The sequence below is a fragment of the Opisthocomus hoazin genome, chromosome 1 (assembly GCF_030867145.1).
Source record: "Opisthocomus hoazin isolate bOpiHoa1 chromosome 1, bOpiHoa1.hap1, whole genome shotgun sequence".
NCBI lineage: Eukaryota > Metazoa > Chordata > Aves > Opisthocomiformes > Opisthocomidae > Opisthocomus > Opisthocomus hoazin.
Window position 1 is genome coordinate 10,523,056 of NC_134414.1, and position 19,691 is coordinate 10,542,746.

Sequence of the window (19,691 nt, forward strand, 5' to 3'; positions counted from 1 at the left end):
TAGACTTCAACACGTAAACTGTAACCTCCTAAAACTAGCCTTTCTTTGAAAAACACAGTGATTTCATAAAGTCTTTCCTCTTTATCAGTAACATAAAGTATGAATATTTCCTTTTAGAGCAGTATGCACCCTCCTAGCTTATGAAGAAGATACCTAGACGCACACTGTAACATTAATATGGACAAACAGCTCGTCATTTATCTGTGTATTCCTTTTGTAGATGAAAGCTGTTCATGATAAATAACAGCACAAACTAGATGACTTCATGTTTTCTTATTAATGTCTCCGTTTTGCCCTAAAATAAATGCATTTTTTTAATAGAGTCAAGAAAACCTGCTTTTTTGCTAGCATTTGATATCGTTGTTAATTTGGACTGTAAAGCAGCTATAGTTGAAGATAAAGGACACAGAGAAAGACAAAGTGAATATGTAATCAAGAGAGTAACAGGCTTAAATGATTGGAGGCAAGAAAAGCTAACCAGCCAGCATCTAATCTTTCTCCTTGCATACTCTTAATAATCTTTTTAAAGCTCCTAATTAATGTCTCTCATCTGTTGTATTTTGTCCACATGTGTTTCTTACGATAGCAATGCATAAGTCTAATTATCTGTCCACCTACACCAATTGTGTTGCTGGGTTCTGTGTTTTAGAAGACAATTGATGACGAAGTTTAATAGGTGTCGTCCTGGCCAGCTTGTTTTCATAAAAGACAAATACAGACAAATGTATGAACAAATTACCTCTTCCTCCAAACTGATATTTGGGAGAGTGGGCTGGGAGACCTGTGTTTTCCTTCCTGCTCCCAGGACTACTTAAATTTAGTTTGGTTTGGTTTCATCTTGTGGTGTTTCCTCTGCTAGGAAGATGCTGTAGTCACTGGGCCAGAAACATGTCTGCCTGTGTATGCATCCCTTTCGGTCTCACTGCACTTTTCAAAAACAGGTTTACAGACAGTATATGGTGGGTTGACTCTGGCCCTTAGCCAAACACTCTTCTCACTCTTTCCTGTGGGGCAGGGAGAAAATAGAAGGAAGGCAAAGAAGAATTGTATGTTGGGGTAATGAGAGTTTAATAGGGAAAGTAAAAGCTGCACGTGCAGGCAAAGCAAAATAATGAATTCATTTACTACTTCCCATCGGCAGGCAGATGTTTAGCCATTTCCTGGAAAGCAAGGCTTCATCACGTGTAGCAGTTACTTGAGACGACAAATATCATAACCATCAATGTCCCCTCTTGCTCCTCCTGAGGTTTTATTGCTGAGTAAGACATCATATGGTATGGAATATGCCCCTGGTCAGCCTTAAATCAAAGCATAGCATTATGTGGGCTACTATGAAGAAAATTAACTCAGTCCCAGCCAGACCTAGTACAACCTATAATAACATATGGGGCCTGTAACACAGCCTGTAACACCGTGGGGTGTTAGTGGGGCTTTGTCTCTCAACTGTGTGGAAAGGCAGAGGAAAATCTTCCAAAACTGTGTGACCTAAGTGTATGATAATGCAACCATCACCATATCATTTTTCTTACAGGAAATATAGTTCAGCAGACATGCTCTAAAATATTGTTTTTCAGACAGGCCAGTTTAGAGAGATAACAGAAAGCTAGATTTAGTCATTATTTTGAAACTTGAGCAGAAGTCAAGCACCCACCTTTTCAACACTGTCAGGACTTCCAGACATGCCTGGAGAAAGACTGTAAATGCCTAGGGACGTCTCTGATGAATGTTTAAGTATCCTTAGAGATAGCTAGCTAGTTATTAAGGTTTCTGAAAGGTATCATTCTTTTTTAGTTACCACGAAAAATCATCTAACACTACAGGGGCAAATTATTTTATGGATCAGAGAAGCTAGGTTAAATTATGATATTTTCTGCCCAAAGCTAAAAGCAGCCATGATGTAAGTGGCCATAGAGTAGCCAATCCTCTCTTATAACTGCAGCATGTCTGAAATACCCAAAAGTGCTGATCTTCAGGGCTAGAGTCATCTTAGATCCCTGCTATTCAGCTCCTGTTGTCAAGCCTCAAAGCACACTTAAAGTCCAGGAAACCTTCTATGGGAGGAACTGGAAGAAATTTTTAAATCTTACCGATTGGACTGTGTTTCCTATCATCACATTCTTTTTCTCATATCCTGTTTTTCTCTAGTCTTAGATGCTTGTCCTTTAACTCTTCCGTTTGAATGTGCATTCCACAAATCTGAGTACCATTTCTAAATTAACTTGTTAAATAAAACCAAAAGGCAAGTGGATATATATGCAACTGATAGATCTCATGAAAATTTTTGACATATTTGTTTTTGATTTTTGACTGATGATATTTTTAAAGATACTTTTCATGACAGCTGGTTAATGCCGTCCACTCATGTTTTTGCAAGAAAAATGCTGCTTTTAAACAAAAATAATTTTTTTCTTTTATTAAAATCTTCTTTTTCTTAAACTGCTGTAATTTTCATTGTATTTACTATAACAAAGTTAAATTATCCATTTTATGCCATGTAGAAATTATTTTCAAATTTCAAACACTGGAGCTAGAGTAGATTTGCAAATTTTGGTGAATAAAAATGATTTTACTTTTCTCTGATACTGCCAGCCACAACTGATAGCCTGATGGATCCCTAAATAAGGTCAGGTTATTTTTAGTGTTGTTACATACCAGATGGAGACTTCTCATGATTTCATTTAGCTGTTGGCTCAGCAGTACAAGCAACCTGTCTCATTGTTTTGTTTTACGCAATGTACCTTCAATGCATTTCCATTTCAATAACAGCTCCGCTCATCCTCTCTGCCATCTTCCTCCAAAAATTCCTGAGGGTTTCAAAGGGAGGGGGCCTCACAGCAATGATTAACATTCACAGAACAATTCCAAAAATAATGTTTCACTGGTCCACCAAATTTCCATTTCAGAGTCGGTATACAACTGGTAAACTGTGTGATTTGTCTCTTTAGCATTCTAATGACTTAAATTCATGTAATTAAACCTTTTGGTACTGTTAACATTCTTCAAAACTTTCAACTCAATAATTAGGAAAAAAAAAGTCATCCTGTGAGGGACAGTTTTCATCAGCATGCTTTTCTGCAATGAGATAAAAGAAAAGGCCTTATTCTATTACACTGTATGCTATTCCTTATAATTTGGGCCTGCAGAGAATAACAGAAGAAGCAGTTAATTAACTTTGCTTCTAGGTTCAGTGGCTTGAAAACTTTGGCTTGCAAAGCTTTGGATGTAGGAATAAATTTGATAGGAAGCTTCCAAGGTACAAAACGGTTTATTCTGTGAAATTTTAAGCACAATTAAACATTTGTGGGAGTTTGTCTGTTCTCTGTTCTTTGGCTGCAAATTTCAGATCTTTTTGTATAACGAGAAGCATTAATTTAATAACATATGAATTATTTCATTTTCTCTGTTACCCAGAATAAGCGTTATTTATTTCTTTTTTAGTTTCCAAAATGCTGTATAGAATCATACAATCATAGAACCATTAAGGTTGGAAAAGGCCTCTAAGATCATAAAGTCCAATCGCCAATCCTAACACCACCATGCCTGCTAAACTATGTTCCAAAGTGCAATATTTACACATTTTTTTAATACCTCCAGGGATGGTGACTTAACCACCTCCCTGGGCAGCCTGTTCCAATGTCTGACCTCTCTCTCAGTAAAGAAATTTTTCCTAATATCTAATCTAAACATCCCCTGACACAACTTGAGGCTATTGCCTCTCCTCCTATCTCTAGTTACTTGGAAGAAGAGACCAACACCTGCCTCACTACAACCTCCTTTCAGGTAGTTGGAGAGAGCGATAACATGTCCCTCAGCCTCCTCTTCTCCAGACTAAACAGCCCCAGCTCCCTCAGCCGCTCCTCATCAGACTTGTTCTCCAGACCCCTCACCAGCCTCATTGCCCTTCTCTGGACATGCTCCAGCACCTCAATGTCCTTCTTGTAATGAGGGGCCCAAAATGGAACACAGTACTCCAGGTGCGGCCTCACCAGTGCCAAGTACAGGGGCACGATCACCTCCCTACTCCTGCCGGCCACACTATTCCTGATACAAGCCAGGATGCCGTTGGCCTCCTTGGCCACCTGGGCACACTGCTAGCTCATGTTCAGCTGGCTGTCGACCAACACCCCAAGAACTTTTCCACTGGGCAGCTTTGCAGGCACTCCTCCCCAAGCCTGTAGCGTTGCATGGGGTTGTGGTGACCCAAGTGCAGGACCCAGCATTTGGCCTTGTTGAAACTCATACAGTTGGCCTCAGCCCATCAATCCAGTCTGTCCAGATTCTTTTGCAGAGCCTTCCTACCCTCAAGCAGATCGACACTCCCACCCAGCCTGGTGCCATCTGCAAACTCACTGAGGGAGCACTCAACCCCGTCATCCAGATCATTCATAAAGATATTAAATAAGACTGTAAAGTTAAAAGTAGCTATAACGCTGACTTTGCTGCATCACTTTCACTAATTGATAGGAGCCTTCCTATTTAGTTTATGATAGAATTAAATTTTCTTTTCATCTTAATCAAACTTTAATATAAGTTCATTCAAGTACCCTGGTTGTCCCCTTGCTCCCCCTACCTTGTCACAGTGCTAAGATCTATGGAATATCTGCTTTATTCCCCTTTTGTTCCCAATGAATTCCTCGTATTCCCTCAGACTCCCATTGTTTTTTCCAATTATTATCATTAGTGTTGTTGTTAATATTTTTACTATTATTATTACGATTTATTCTTATTTTATTACTTGTTTGCTTTGGTAATTTTGCTGCCTATGCCAAGTTCTGTGCAGATACACTAAAGCTGTGATTTTCAGACTACTTGGGTTATGTTTTCATGAGCTATAATCAAATCTTTGGACTGTTTTATACATGCCTGAGCACAGCCATGCAGATGGCTGTCCGGCTGTTTTGGTGCATCACCCCTTAGGGACACCGGGACCTCAGGCCCTTTCTGGAGCCTGGCCGTTGCTCTCCGGCAGCTCCTGTGCAGGGAAGTGAGGGGACCATGATGGGGAGGTTCGGAATATTTTCAGGTTTCTTCTCTGTCATCCCAGTCAGCCAGTGCACCTGGATTTAGCACATTAGAAGGAGACACATAAAGGCTTAAACAAAGGCTGCAAAAAAAAAAAAAAAAATTCTTCCTATTCTGGTTGTAAAAAGAATTGGGAAAACTTACAAATTTCTGAGAGATAGTCAGTACTCTAATGGCTTTCATTGGATAGTATGAATGTAGGCATAGCCTAGACCTAAATAAGTGGATTGGAGGAGGCAGGTGGCCTTCTGTATTTCTACAATGAAGCAAAAGTCATGTGGCATTACATAATGAATATTAAATGTCATATATAACTATGACTGATGAGCAAATTTTTCAAGACAGTGGTAACAGAGTAGCAAAAAGAAGTTCTTATTTAAGAGTATTGTCCAAATTTTCACAAAAGTTGGGAGCTCTTGGACTTGGGATTTTTTATTAATAAATGTATTAAAATGTACAAAAATATGGACACCTAAGTGTATATATACCTATTTTCCCCTTGACTTCTCTTCAGAAGAAATCTCATGCTTCTTTCTTAAGTAGTTTGATCATAGTCTTGAAAGTGATATTGCACATCTTATTATCTCAAAAGACTCAGATTGTTAAACACCAGTTTTGTTTATTTGTTGTTTATACTCATTATTCAGTCTGTTAGTTAATGTGGGTTACAATGGAAAAACTAAATCTGGCAGAGCTCTGTGTTAGTTTTTAAAAGCTGCATTGGCTCGGTTTCTCTGGTTTGGGCCTTGAATTGTATCACAGCAATGTTGTTTGCTCTGGCAATCACTGCTGTGTTCTGCATATCATCATTTCTGCAGTGGGATAAGAGATTTTTCTTTTATGATAGCAGTATTGACAAGATTAATTTAAATCATATTTATAAAATATTTTTAGGTCATTAGTGAAAAAGTTGCTACATAACTTAAGACTAATGAACATAAAACAACTCCCCTTAAACACGCAAAAACAGGAAAATCTTCATGCTGCTGTCTGATGACTTAAACGGATTTTAGTGTGATGGATAGCAGAAGAAGATGTTGTTGCTGTCCAAATTCCAATGAAACATTGCAGAATGGATCATATGCATATGATTTCTTGTGCCTCTATTTCATATCCATTTTTTTCCTACCTGAAAGTCAATATGTTTCAAACTTATTCTTCAAAAATACACTGTTTTAGGAAGGAACATCTTTACAAAAGGGGCTAAAGTGATTTTAGAGTAAAAATGTCATTGTTTTTACTGGGTTTCCCTTTTAAATTCTGGATGCAGTTATGAATATTTAAGCCTCATCTATTAAGCCTCATCAAAGACATCATTTTTAGTTAGGGGAAAAAACAACTCTACAAAATACAATAACTTCAAGATTTTGGGGGATTTCTTTTATTTTCTTCAGGAATGAGCACTGCTTTGCATATTTGAGTGCTATGTATCACATTACATAAAAAATCAGAAGAAAACCTGCAGTGTGTCTGGATGTAGGTAGAAATGTCAACATCCTGTCAATCCATCAGGTAAAAGCATCCCTTGATCACATGTCTAATTACTCCTTCACACTTCTATTCTTCAAAATTATAATACTTTCCATTTTCAATTACCTGTGAATAACCCTGGCCTTTAGATTCAATCAAGAAGTTCTTTCTGTAGATATTTGATTTAAAAATTGCCATTAGAAGAATGGGAGAGAGGAGCTTATTGAACTGTAAAGAGAGCACATCATATGCTTGTCTGTGTCCCTCTGCTTCAGGTGTACGCAGCATAGAAAATGTGTAATGCCTCATACTTTTTGGGCTACTTAGAGTGCACGTACTTCAGCATTTTACTCCAGATCATGGGTGTGCATGAGAAGCAAATTCTCTGCCTTTAGTTCGCACAATGGAGCCTATGAAGCAGACTTTCTGACAAAAACTAAAGTCAACACTGGGCGTCTGCATACCTTCTACCTTCTATCAGGCAGTTGGTCCTTTGGACCACACTGAAATAAGCCCCCTGAAAGAGGTATCACGCTTTGCCTTTGTAACTGTTCTGGCCTGTGAGTCTGTTCCTGTTGGGCCACTCTTCTTATTCTTGTAGCCTCTACTACGGGGAAGCCAGCACGGCACTGCTCTACCAGTTATTTTTATCACTGAGAAAAATCATACATAGTTTTGTGAGTGTGTGGGGGGGTTTTGTGCGTATCCCTCCTCTATGCCCAGGTATACTTCATTTTTAACTCGTCCAAGGTAATTTGTCTAGGAGGTTGGATGGGCTGCACAATGCAGAGTATGTCTGTTAGAGTCACTTGAAAGTACTTGAAGATTTGAGTCAGCCTAGAATTTCATGGCCCAAATGGACCTAAATTAATTGTAGTTTGAATTTGGTTTTGTCTTGCTGTCCTGGCCTTCAATTACCTTTTGCTTTTGTGTCATTTTTTATATGTTACACTACAGACCCACAGTTAACATTAGTGGATTTTATAGCAGTAAGCTAAAATCGTTAGGGTCTTTGGGTTTGCAAGGGTCCAGTGATTAACATAACCTCTCGAAAACAGGCTTTTATAGTACAATCCATGGTCTAAAACCATCAAACCCATTGTCTTCCATAAATATATCTGTTGATTTTAGTTTATAGACAAGAAGTTGACAAAGATCTTCAAGTACACAAGACTATTTTTCAGCAGTGATAGCTTTATTCTGAATTACTTTGTCATGAAGTCACAGTTCTGAAATGAATTGGGAAACACAGCATAAAACGTAGAAGTGGATAATTACTTAGCTATAGACTCGGCTTCCTTGTGGTTTGAGACACTGACACTTGTAGGTAGATTTCAGTGTATTAGAAAGCTGTAGAATTTGACTGAAAGCTGTTTTTGAAAGTGAAAGAAGAGTTAGCACAGATGTCATTTTCTTAGTAGTTTTAATTATGCAAAAGGAAGAAAGAACTTTCCCATTCCATAACACTTCATTTTGGAGGACTTCAGACGTCAGGCAACATTTAGAGTGCTGTTGTCAGAGACAGAAGTATTCTACTGACCTTGAATAATCTAGGAAGAAAAGAGAGAGTAATTGCTCAATGTTGAAGAGAAAACTAATTTTGATGAAAAGTGGAAAAGAAAATTGTTGGTTTCATGTCTTAATGGAAATGGAAGAGCTTAATTTCTATGATACTTCAGTCCTTTAAAATGAGATATATCTGAAATCTATTTTGCGAGAACCCTTCCTCATAAATTTAAGGATTTTTTTTAATGTCTAGAATTGATTGATGTTTTTATTTTCAAACTGCCTCTTAAAGTTCAGTCAAGGCAAGGTTGTTGTTATCCTGGTAGTACACAACGCAACATTAGAAATAACGTTAGATAAAAAAATTTCCTTCCCTTATAGTCTTTTACGTATTGCTCCTAACATTATCCACTGCGGTTTTTATAGGAGAGGTTTTTCACATTCTTTACGTTAACTTTTTAGGAATTTTGGAACAGCTGCAGTGTGTTCTTACTCTTTTCCTACAGCAATAGAAAGAAATCTGAATGAACACCATTTCTCTATAATAGAAATGCAAAATTGTCCATTTAAATTCTCTCTCATTTTCCTCCTTTGTTAGCCAGGGATTAGCTTATCCATGCTGTAAACCTAACACACCTTCAGCACAGTTTCAGGAAATATTCTGAAGCAAAGTTCTACTGTTGGAAATTGTGAGTGTTAACTGTTTTGAAACGTGACGCATTTCTAATCCACATTTTACATAATAAAAAAACATGCTACTTATAATGCAGTGATCTGCCTCAATGGTAAATTATATTTTTAATCAGTGTTTAGATGATATAGCTTTCTGCATACAGTAGCAAATCCAAATATACCACAGATAATATCTGTTTTCCTGATCTTAAAAATCCCAGCTCTCATAATTTGCCATAGAAGATGGACTTAGTTTGAGGGTAATAGAAAGGAAAGATGACTACATGAGATAAATTTCCACTTTGTGGAGATTATTAATAAAAAGAAATGAAAACTGAAGTGCATTTTTTAAAATCTTACATTAACATATTCATTTAGCTGTCAAGAGATTTGTGCCTGTAAATTGTTCTGCATAAAGATGGCAATAGCTTAAAGCTTTGGATTCTTTTTAGTCATAAATTGTGCTGAATGTGTGATGGTTTGTGTTAGCTAGGCAGAAAACTTCAATTTATTTGATTTGGGCAAGTATGGTTGTTTCATTCTTTACACTGCTTCACTGGGCAGCAGTGTGGTCATAGCAAAATTAATCTTGTATAATGTCCAAATTCAGGACTTAGATTTTTTAAAGGTGATGGAAAGGTGAGCATAGCACACTGGGTTTATCTTGAAACTACTGAGCTATAATAATTTTTCTATTAATGTTCAGTGTACATGATTTTTCACTCTTATTTCCCCATCATCTTTAGTAGAAGCCGATTGGACTTATCTTAATAGTGCTCTTTCTTACCCTATAAATTGTAAAAGTTTCCAACTGTCAATATGACCACTTGTTATTCCCCCAGAGGAGGACAAACATAGTTTGCAGCTGGTGCTTTTAATACTGTTTCATTTCTTTTTAGAGGCATTGTGTATTTCTTTGAAATTTGTTTGTAAAATAAGTCAGAGAAGTGGTCCTCTTTTGTTCTCCAGGAATATGATTTTCATGTAGAATGACACAAATATATTCTGGTTTATGGAACATTTTTTCATATATCTTGACATTGTTGAATGTCCACCTTTCTTTCAAAATCAAGACCAATCTCCAGGAGCCATTCTCATGACTTGAGGAGACTGATCCCATCAGTAAGAGAGGTTTGTCTTTAGTCAGGACAGGGCAGCCCCATTCCCATTACAAGTCTCAATGAACCTTATCTCTATATGCAGACCTACTGGAGGAAAATAAATAATACTTGACTTTCTACCCAATTCTTGAATGCCACATCTTTTTGATTTTTGGCTGTACCTAAAACCTAGTTAATTTATATTTATATTTTAAGAAGTTAAAGCTTTAACATTGTATAGTTTGCCACCATACACACTTTCAATACAGTTTCATATTTCTGGGTATCTTTGTAGACTTTGTTCTTTCCCTGCCAGTTCTTAGTGATGAATGACTCAAAAAGATTGTGAGAATAGCTTTCTCTGCCACATTTTTCATCTTTCTGCTTTGGTGAAAATATGAGGTACATGGCAATAAACATGAGCCTGCAAACTTGAATAATTTTTTTTCTCAGTTTAGCCTTGCATTGTGTTGTAGTCAGTGATAGCAAAAAATGCTGTATTTGCAATATGTGTGCATGAATTATTACAAGATGTTAGGAGGCTGCTGAATTTTGTAGCCTGATAAAGGCGAGGCTGGTACAGCTCCACGCTACAATGTCCATCCAGTAGTAAGGCTGAGCCTGTATTCCCAGTAAGTACACTCACAAAAGCGACAGGTACACAAGTATACACATGGCTGAACAGAACAACACAGAAGCAATCAGGACTCACACAAACAAAAACGTCAGCAATGGCCTCATTGTGTGTGTTGTTGTTCCCCCCCATATACATGTGTATGTACATATGCACAGTGTGAATCTTGCCAGTAGGTAGTAGGCTGAATTTAGACAGTCAACTCAGTAGAGCTGACCCCAAATCCTTGCTGTCCCAGATGCTAGCACCTCAGTGTGCAAGCCTTTGAGGCTGCAACTCCTCTCCAGCCACTGGTACAAACCCTTTTGCACACACCAACACACACACAGAGACACAGACACACAGACACACAGACACACACAAATATACACACCGTGGATCCCTCTAGCAACTGAGCTTAGTCCATCCAGCAGCTGGCTTCGGATCCTTGCTCTTCCCCCTGCACAGTAACTCAAACACAAATGGGTGACTCAGTCAACCCCTGGACCCTAAAGTCTCTTGGGCAGCTGTCATGGGCTCCTTGTCCCTCCAGTAGCCTACTCCTACAGTTGTCTCACTCCCAGTTACACACGCACACCTGGCTCCTGATTGCATCACCTACTCACCAGCTAGCCCAGCTTGATGTTTGCTGGCAATTACCCATTGCCATATGCACCCTCATGTGCTCCAGCTGCTGGTACCACAGACCTCCATATGCCTACACATACACATAAACACACACACACACAGAGAATAGAGCACCCCTCACCCAGTAAAATAGTTAAGTAGAAGTTGCAACAGATGATGCTCAACAGGTGTAGGGCATGGACACGGGAGTGCAATGATCAGCCTTGTTTACTTGTGCCTCGCCCCTTTTATCCCCTTAGGCCTCTGTTTTCCCATGCTTCTTCCTCTTGACCTTTATCCCTCCTTTTTCCACACTTTTGGTTCCTCCCCTAAAAATGCCAGAAGTCTTGTTGCAATGCCAAGATGCTTGTTCCCTGCATCCCACAACTTGTCCCTCCCCCACGGGCAGTGATACCCTCCCCAGTCTCTCCAGCTGATGCATGGCACTGGACGTCATCCTGAGCCCATGGGACTGAGACTTCCCTGGGAGTGGATGGGTGTCTGACGGGGTTATAGGGGTTCCTCCACCTGCCCTTGTGCCTCTGTGCTCGTGTGCACACCTTTGATGGACTGATGGCTCACGCCTGGGAGCAGCCAAGCAGGGTCCTACCTGGGCTCCCTCACCTGCCTACTGGCTCTCTGCATTGTTTTATGGGGGTGCAGATGAGCTTTTATCACATACCCTAACACAACAAATTCCAAATACAGGATGATATGGTGTAGAAAAGCCCAGGAATGCCTGTTTAGTGGCTTTGTGGACATTAAAGCATTTGTTGTCCAGGAGATACATTATGCACAAATCTATGTAAGATGATCACTGACCACTAACTTTATTACTTAGTGATGAGCTAAGAAACAGAATATTTTCCAAATCTCTGCTGCCAAATAGTTTGCAGTTTAGATGTGGAAATCATAGTTTTATTATGTCAGGAAACCTATGAAACACATACTAGAGATACTTCATATAATTAGTAAATTATGCTTTACTTCTGAAAAGTGATGCTGCAATACTTGACATTTTAAAGCGGTAATGGATAACATTAAACATATTCCAAAGTATTTCTGTGTCGCAGTTGTGCATTTTCGTGTATTATAGATATTCTTAGAATATTTTTTCTGCCATAGGTTTTTTTCCAGTACTGCTTTCTTAGTTCAAGGGGGCTTTTCATGCAGCGCAAGCTTTTTGTGCTTGTTTTACAGAGCATTACGCATCAGCATTTTTCTCAAGCTTTCTTTTGGCTTTTTTCTTCGTGCTCCAGTAAAGCATCTCTGCTGTTTTGTGCAGTAGCTAATAGATAACCTTAAAAACATAATATTTTTTTTTAATACTGAGGCAATTTATTGAAATAATTTCAAAAGCAACATTCAGGTTCACCTTTCAAGATTTCATGTCTGTATCGGAAATGAAACTGAAGGTGGATGAATGTGTTTTTCCCTCTCTCCTTAGGTTTAATCTGAAGAAATTTTTATGAAAAACTGAAATTTCTTTCAAACTGATACAAAATGGTTTTTCCTACCAAGAAATCTGAGAAGCATTTGGAACAATTTGCTGAATTTTGGCTAGGCTTTGGTTGTGACTAGCTTTGATCAGTCATGCTGTATTAGCTACTTCTCAGGGTGTGCACTGTTAATTCATGTGAACAAGCTACGTGAATTTTCTTTTCCTGAGCTTGTGAGAAGGAGCAGAAAACCACTTTGGTTTTGGTTCAGCCATTCAGATTGTCTTTTTTTTTTGCTGCAGCAAAATTAATTGGGCATGGGGGAGCTGTTCTGCTATGCTTTTAGTCAGAGAGTGCAGAGGACTGTGTCTCCCTGCCCATATATACACTAAAGAGTCTTCCAAGATTTCAAGGGAAATAGTGAACCTTTCCACTGCTATAAAAATACTTGTAAAGCAAGTGATTCCTGTGTAAAAAGCTTGTCCTGTGGAATACATGCATATTTGTTTACAAATGTACATATACTTTATTTATGTGAATACTTCTTATTACTCATTTTTATTATTTGTGCAAGCATTTTCTTTATCTTTTCAGGTCTACTCCCTCCCACAGGTCTAAGCATACCCGCAGGTGAATAAATGTTAACACCAGTTACTGTAATACAAGCCCAGTCACACCAATGGAATTGCACCAGTGTTACTGAGAGTACAGTTTAGCCTAGAGTACTTGTGCTAGAGTTAACACACAAGAAGAAAAAAACCCAAGAGAATTCATTGACTGTGGCTAGTTCATAGGCAGTGGGATGAGAGACCAGGGAAGCGAGTATTAACTCTCAAAGGTAAACAAAGATACTGGGAGACAATTTAGGCACAAAAATATGAGTCAGAGTATGTTGTCATTTAACAAATAGCAAGAGATTAAATTATGTTGGTTGTAGTTTTATTTACTGAGGAAAGGGGCATGCCTATTATGTATATTACATATATTTCACTATGTAATTTTTATATAGCAAGGTCATGGATATCAAAGAATACAATAAATTATTGCTGTTCTTTCCTTGCCTAAAACTTTGGCAGTTAATATGCTATTGATTTCTCCCTAAAACTCAGAGAAAATTTTGTCTTAAATGTTTAAATGAATCAAACTTATTCCACAGTTTCTGTATTAATTTCTGCCTTTTAAACATTTTAAAAACAGCTGCCAACCTTTTAAATAAAATTATGAAAATTACAGTATTAAACATTATTAAAATACCCTTGAAAGTCCCAAGTAACAAGTATTTCATAATCTTTGTTGATGAAATAATGTCATTCAAGCAGAAGCGATCTCTGGTTTTCATGTATCATGAATAGAATGAAAAGTTATACAAGAAAATAATTTCTAGAAATGTAGGAACTGTTCAGACTGCTGAGAAGTTTGATGAATTTTCTTCTAAAACTGAAATGGACCAAAGATATAGGAACCTGACAAACTGAGAGTTTATAATAACTCATATGTTAGGGTGTCAGCAATGGCAGAGGCACAGAAGAAAATTGAAGACAGAGTGACTGAAAACTTCTGAAGCCATATAATAAATGACCTGAACTACATGAGAAAGAATGTAATTTTGTGGAAAAAAATGACTGTATCCAGTTCTTTAGAATGCACTGTTTCAAATTCCTGCTCTGAAGTATATCATAAATTTAAGATACAGAAATATAAAGAATTTTACAAAATTCTTTTTTTAGGATTCAAATGCTATAAGTCTAAAGTGTCTCTATATAGTCAGTGTGCAGACACAGGTTCCTCAAATGGCATATCCATCCAAAGACTAAGGCACATAAATCATCCTCTCTTGATTCCTTTCTCCAGTGCCTGTAAAAAAAACCTAGATGACTTAGAAGTCTACTTATTAGATAGCTAATATGATGGCATATGAATTTCTCTTAGTGCAAGAGAAAAAGTTATAAGTACAAAAGTTGAAATTTCCATTCTTCTTCTTTTGTTGACACTAATTTTGTAGAACTTGGAAGTGCTAGCCTAAACAGAACTCACACATGGATGTCTGTGTGTAAGAGGAAAAGAACAGATTTGGAGGCAGCATGAAGGAAGAAACAAGTAAAAAAAATGGAAAGAATGAATATCAGAGAAAGGGGAAGCTGAGGTGGAGACATGAGAAGTTGTGATTAGTGCTAGGGGATGGTGATACACAAGAGATACAGAAAGCATGATTTTGTTCTCAACAAGATTTGAGAAATGAGGTAAAGTAAGATAAAATTAGGGATCCGGGAATCAACCAGTGAAGAATCATAATGATTACTTGCTAAATGGGTATTTTCTCCAAGAGAAAGAAAACAAGAAAACCTGGAGTAACAGTGAGGAAGGAAGATAGAGAGGAAAGGATGAGAATGGTACACAAACAGTGAAGAAGAAGGCTGACTAAAAATTCAGACTTAGAGAAGGATATAGGAGAAAAGGAGGTGCAAAAAAAGCACCTTTTGAGCAGGGTACAAGTCGATCATGACCGTGCTGCAGATCAGTTGACCAAGAGTTGGATTTACTCTCTTTGAGCTCTGCTAATTGTGTGTTGGGAGTGGTATCTTCCCTAAAGGTTGTACAATGACTGGTGGTCAAGTGATCTGTAGGGGAGATCCCCTACAGATCTAGGGAGGGATCCAGAAATCAGTTGGATATATACTGTAAGACCTATCCCTGATAAAGTATAAATTTCTTTCAAAACTGTATGGTCCTTCGCTCCTCATGCTTCACACCAGAACAGTCGTATTATGACAAGAAAGTTCTAGGTTATGGTAAATTTTCATTCAAAGAGCCTAACACGTTGTCATTGTTTTCTAAATGAAATATGGGTCAAAAGAAGAAAGTGGGCTTAGTTACGCACTGTGATTAAAAGTAGATGTGGGGTGTCTTGCATAGAAAGCCCATTAAATGCACTCACTCTGATAAAGAAGAGTGGCATGAAAAACTTTCTGGCAGCCTCTTTAGGACAGTTTGAAAACACAGAATCATCGTATTTGAAAGCAGAAAGCACAGGAGACTTTGCTGTAAGTTTATATGCAGTGAGGAAGGAACTTATAATGTTCTTGTAGAACAATATCAAATGGATATCAGCAGGTTTCCTTTGCAATTAATGAAGAAATAACCTAAATCTGGAGATGCCAAAAAGCTAAATAGGGATTGCTCTTTGGTCTTGCTTATAAAACAGAAATTATGAAGGGCTTTTTAAATCTTATACTTGTTAAATTACCCAAACGGCCTTGATGTTTCTGAAATGTAAAATGGACTGTCTTAATTATGCAGAAAACAGGAAATTTTTAAAGGACAAATATATCTTCAGGTTACTTTTACAACAAGAATTTGGCAATTCTGTACTCTTTTGAGGTTTGAGTAGTCAGGCAACCAGTGAAACCATACAGCCAAAACAATAAAATTTGCATGTTGAGTTAAAATCAGTGGCAGGGTAGTTATCTTCCTATGCATAGAATAATAAAAGTAGAAGAAGCAGTCTTCTTTCCCAAAGACAGCTGAAAAACAATATCCAAATAAATATACTTAAAATGGATTTTGTTTGTAGTAAAAGTCTACAGATGTGATTTTTAGGCAAAACACTCTCTTCTTGAAAATAAGACTAAGCATAACAAACAGCTCTAATGACATAAATTTTATTGGAAAGAATAGGTGCAGTGATTTCAGAATATTACAGTTGTATAAATTGTGTTTTTATGCTGTTGTTGCTACTATTGTAATAGAGTTCTTCACATTAAAATTTTTGGGATGACATCTTATTGAGTGGGTGGATGCAGTCGTAGATGTGTAGAAGTATAGCAAGGAAGAAATACGTAATTCTTACTTGTCTGAGTATAAACAGGTCTATTAAATAAAATAATTGAAGAAGCATAAAAAGCGTATGAAATTATCATTATGAGGAAAAAATCTATAAAATTCTTAACAAAGTGACAGACTGTGAAAAACAAAAGCACGACAGAATGTATTTCTCAGGGATTTCAGGAACCTATCATGATCTGTAGAACTGATTTTCATTAAGGGACAACTTCAGCTGCTTATGTCATCCCTAAACTGCACTAAATGAGATAAAATTCCTGGAAAGTCAGAGTAAAATTCTTCACATAATGGAACAAAACAATCAGAGTTTGTAGATCCTTCTTTTGCTGTTCTGTGTGCTGGGCTTTATTTCAGGTTTTTCATGAAATAATATATAAAAACCACTTTTTATCTGTTCCTTATTTCTCATTCTCCTGAAAGAAAGTGTTGTCTGAATATGACTAGTGCTTTCTCCTTAGAAAGACAGGTGAACTCTTGTAGTGATTAGAGCTTCACAAGGAGATCTCTCTTGAATGCTAGAATCTAGAGAGTTACCATACAATACATCTCTTTCTTAAAGACATTTTCTTGTCAAAAGTTTGGGAAAGTCCTCCAGTATAACAGGTGCAGCGGTAAACGCAAAGCAACTGTTACCTTGCCTTTGCAAGTAGTTGCTTTAAACATTGGGACTTAAATGAATTACGGTAACTTACTCTACAGGGGCTGTAAGTTCATTGCACTCGTGACCACGAACTTATGTAAGGTCAGGAAACTGAGAAGCCTCCTTGAGTTGGAATTATATGCTGGTGATGCTGCTCCTGAACAAGAGGACAATAAAGGCCCTCAAGGTTATCTAAAGGTTTCATGTGGACCTGCTTCTCATGTAGCATGTATTTCGTCCTGGTCAGCAGTATCTTTTCTGTTTTGTTGGAAATACAGCATGTTCCTGAATGAGACACCTTTTGATTCCAGTCTCTGTGCCTTGAAGAAGCTTTGTGGTTGATTGCATCCTCCCAGGGACCTCATCTTACGCACTTCTCACCCACTTCTGCCAGAGTCTTCTGGGCCTGTTACTGTCACTGGTGGTGCTGAGAATTCTTACTCCAGAGAGGGGACATCAGCATCCTGAATCAGAGACGGAAGCCAACAGCAATGTATCTTGTCTTTGAGCTTCTGGAGAACGAGGAGACACTGTTCTTTGTGGACATCCTGACCGGTTGGGCTTGTGGGAGCAGGTGCTGGATATCATGCTGTGCATGTGCTGCCAGTTACAGGTGCAGACAAGCCCAAGAACCCAATCAGAAAAGCTGCTAAACCAGAGATCTGGCCTTTCACTGGTGTATAATTATGAAAGACGTGCAGCGTCCCTTAAGCAGAACTTTGTTACCAGTCTATAGTGAAGAGTGATGCAGAGAAAACAGACTTCAGGCAAGCGCTCACCAAAATTTAAAGATCTTTCTTAGACTCTATTTATACTCAGTGAAAGGAAACCTCAAAGCCACAATTCATCCAACCTACATGAGATTTCTAGTGTTAATCCTAATGAAATAAGACCTAGAAGTGCCTGTGTCTTTTCACTGAGTATAAAGAGATCTAGATGACTACCTCACACTTCAGCATTATAAATATAAAAATTTAGTTGAGATTAAAGATATCTGTTCCCAATTTTGCACACCTGAATGATGAGAAAGAATATTCCCACTTGGAAATGTTGATATTTTCTTCAGCTGTGGAGGAGAAGAGAAATCGTATGAAAAGGTTTGGACCTTTTCCTAGCTATTTAAAATCATACAGACAGTATGATACAGTAAATTTTGCTGTGTATTCTTGCAGCAATCTGATATAAAAGTAGAATTCAGAAAACCCATAGGAACAGGTTCACACTACTTGCAAGAAATGGAAGTTGCAGGTTCAGACAGCTTGTTTAGGTGCTTTGTCAGGCCAGAGACTGTCAAATTAAAGTGAGCAAAAACAGGGGGTACATCCGTATGCTGCTAAATCAGAGGACTGACAAGCCAGTTCCAGCACTGGAGCCGTGATTCTCTTCCTGCTTAACTGTTGGCTCGCTCCTTGACTATTTGTTTCCAGCAGGCTCCAGACAGAAACAGCCTTAAGCATTGAGACTTGGATGAAAATCGACTCTAATTTAGCAGTGTAGGTGCAACCAGAGAGTCTAGATATGAAATAAAATAGTGCTAGCAATGAAGGGTACTGCATACATCATTATTTCACCTGCTTTAGGTAGGTGCAATATATTATTAGACCCTTTATGAAATAACTGCATTGGTCTTCTGAGCAACCAGCAAGGAAAACAGGGCAGTGAACTGCACGTGTAGATATATATGCTTAAATAGCAAAAGGAGTTGGATCAAGTTCAGCCTTTCAATCCATATGATCCCTGCTGCTATGGAACCTGATAATGGATCTCTGCTGCTATTAATGGAGATTTGAACTGAAGACCTCTTTGGAATTGTGACTGTGGATGATAAAAGGAACCTCTCAGATGATCATAATCAAGATTTTGTTTGTGTGCAAATACAAATTGAGTATTCAGCTTGTGTTTTTTCTTTTCATCTTTATACAGGGGTTGCTCACTTCTCATGTCCCTCTTTTTCCCATTTTGCTGCACTAATGAGTTTTTAATGCAAAGGAAAAGTGATTATAAGCAGTGAAGCAAAGACAGCTTTATAGAGCAAGTCTGAGGAATTGAAGACATAGATCAGAGCTATCCAGCAACCTAAGATAAAAGAGAAGTTCATGAAAACAGAGACATATATATAACTTTGATTTCATTATCATAAGACAAGAAAGGACAAAAAAAGAAATAGCTATAAAGATGTTCATACTTAGTAAGTTGCCTATATTAATAAAAAAGTCTATGCAGAAAGCATTAAAGAGATAACATAGAACAGGAAAATATCCTATAGTAAAATTTTTTTTCATATCTTCTTTTAGAGTAGTGTAATGTGATTACCAGTTTGCAATAATGTAAAAAATGCAAATATTATATATGTATTAAATATTGCATTCACTGACTTCAATGTGTTTTCATTTCATTGTTAAGCATGGACTATTTGTTTGGACTTTTCTCCCTCTGCCTCTTTCTGTTGAACACTGATCCTGAGGATTCTATTTCTGTTACTGATTTTATGGTTTATCAGATTTTGAACTGCAGACAAATTAAATAGTTGGTGGCTTTTGTAGGAAGCTTTTGTTCGGTAGATACATGCACCTAGTTGTAATATTCACAAAAGTAGTACCTAATTGCATTTGAAAGGTGATTGACTAGATAAAGAATGATTTGTGTGCAGTATTTTCCAATTGCAGTTACAAAGCTAATATCGAAAATCAGTAGCTAGAAGTGGGGAGGAGTAAGAAATATTCTTGTTCTGAGAAATAACAAATTTGTTCCTCCAAGATAAA

General features: G+C 37.7%; 1 protein-coding gene across 26 annotated transcripts in view; it reads left to right on the forward strand.

Annotated features, from left to right (window-relative positions):
• The window catches only part of DLG2 (discs large MAGUK scaffold protein 2), a 1,094,951-nt gene that overhangs the window by 656,908 nt on the left and 418,352 nt on the right, over positions 1 to 19,691 (forward strand). The window lies entirely within an intron of this gene.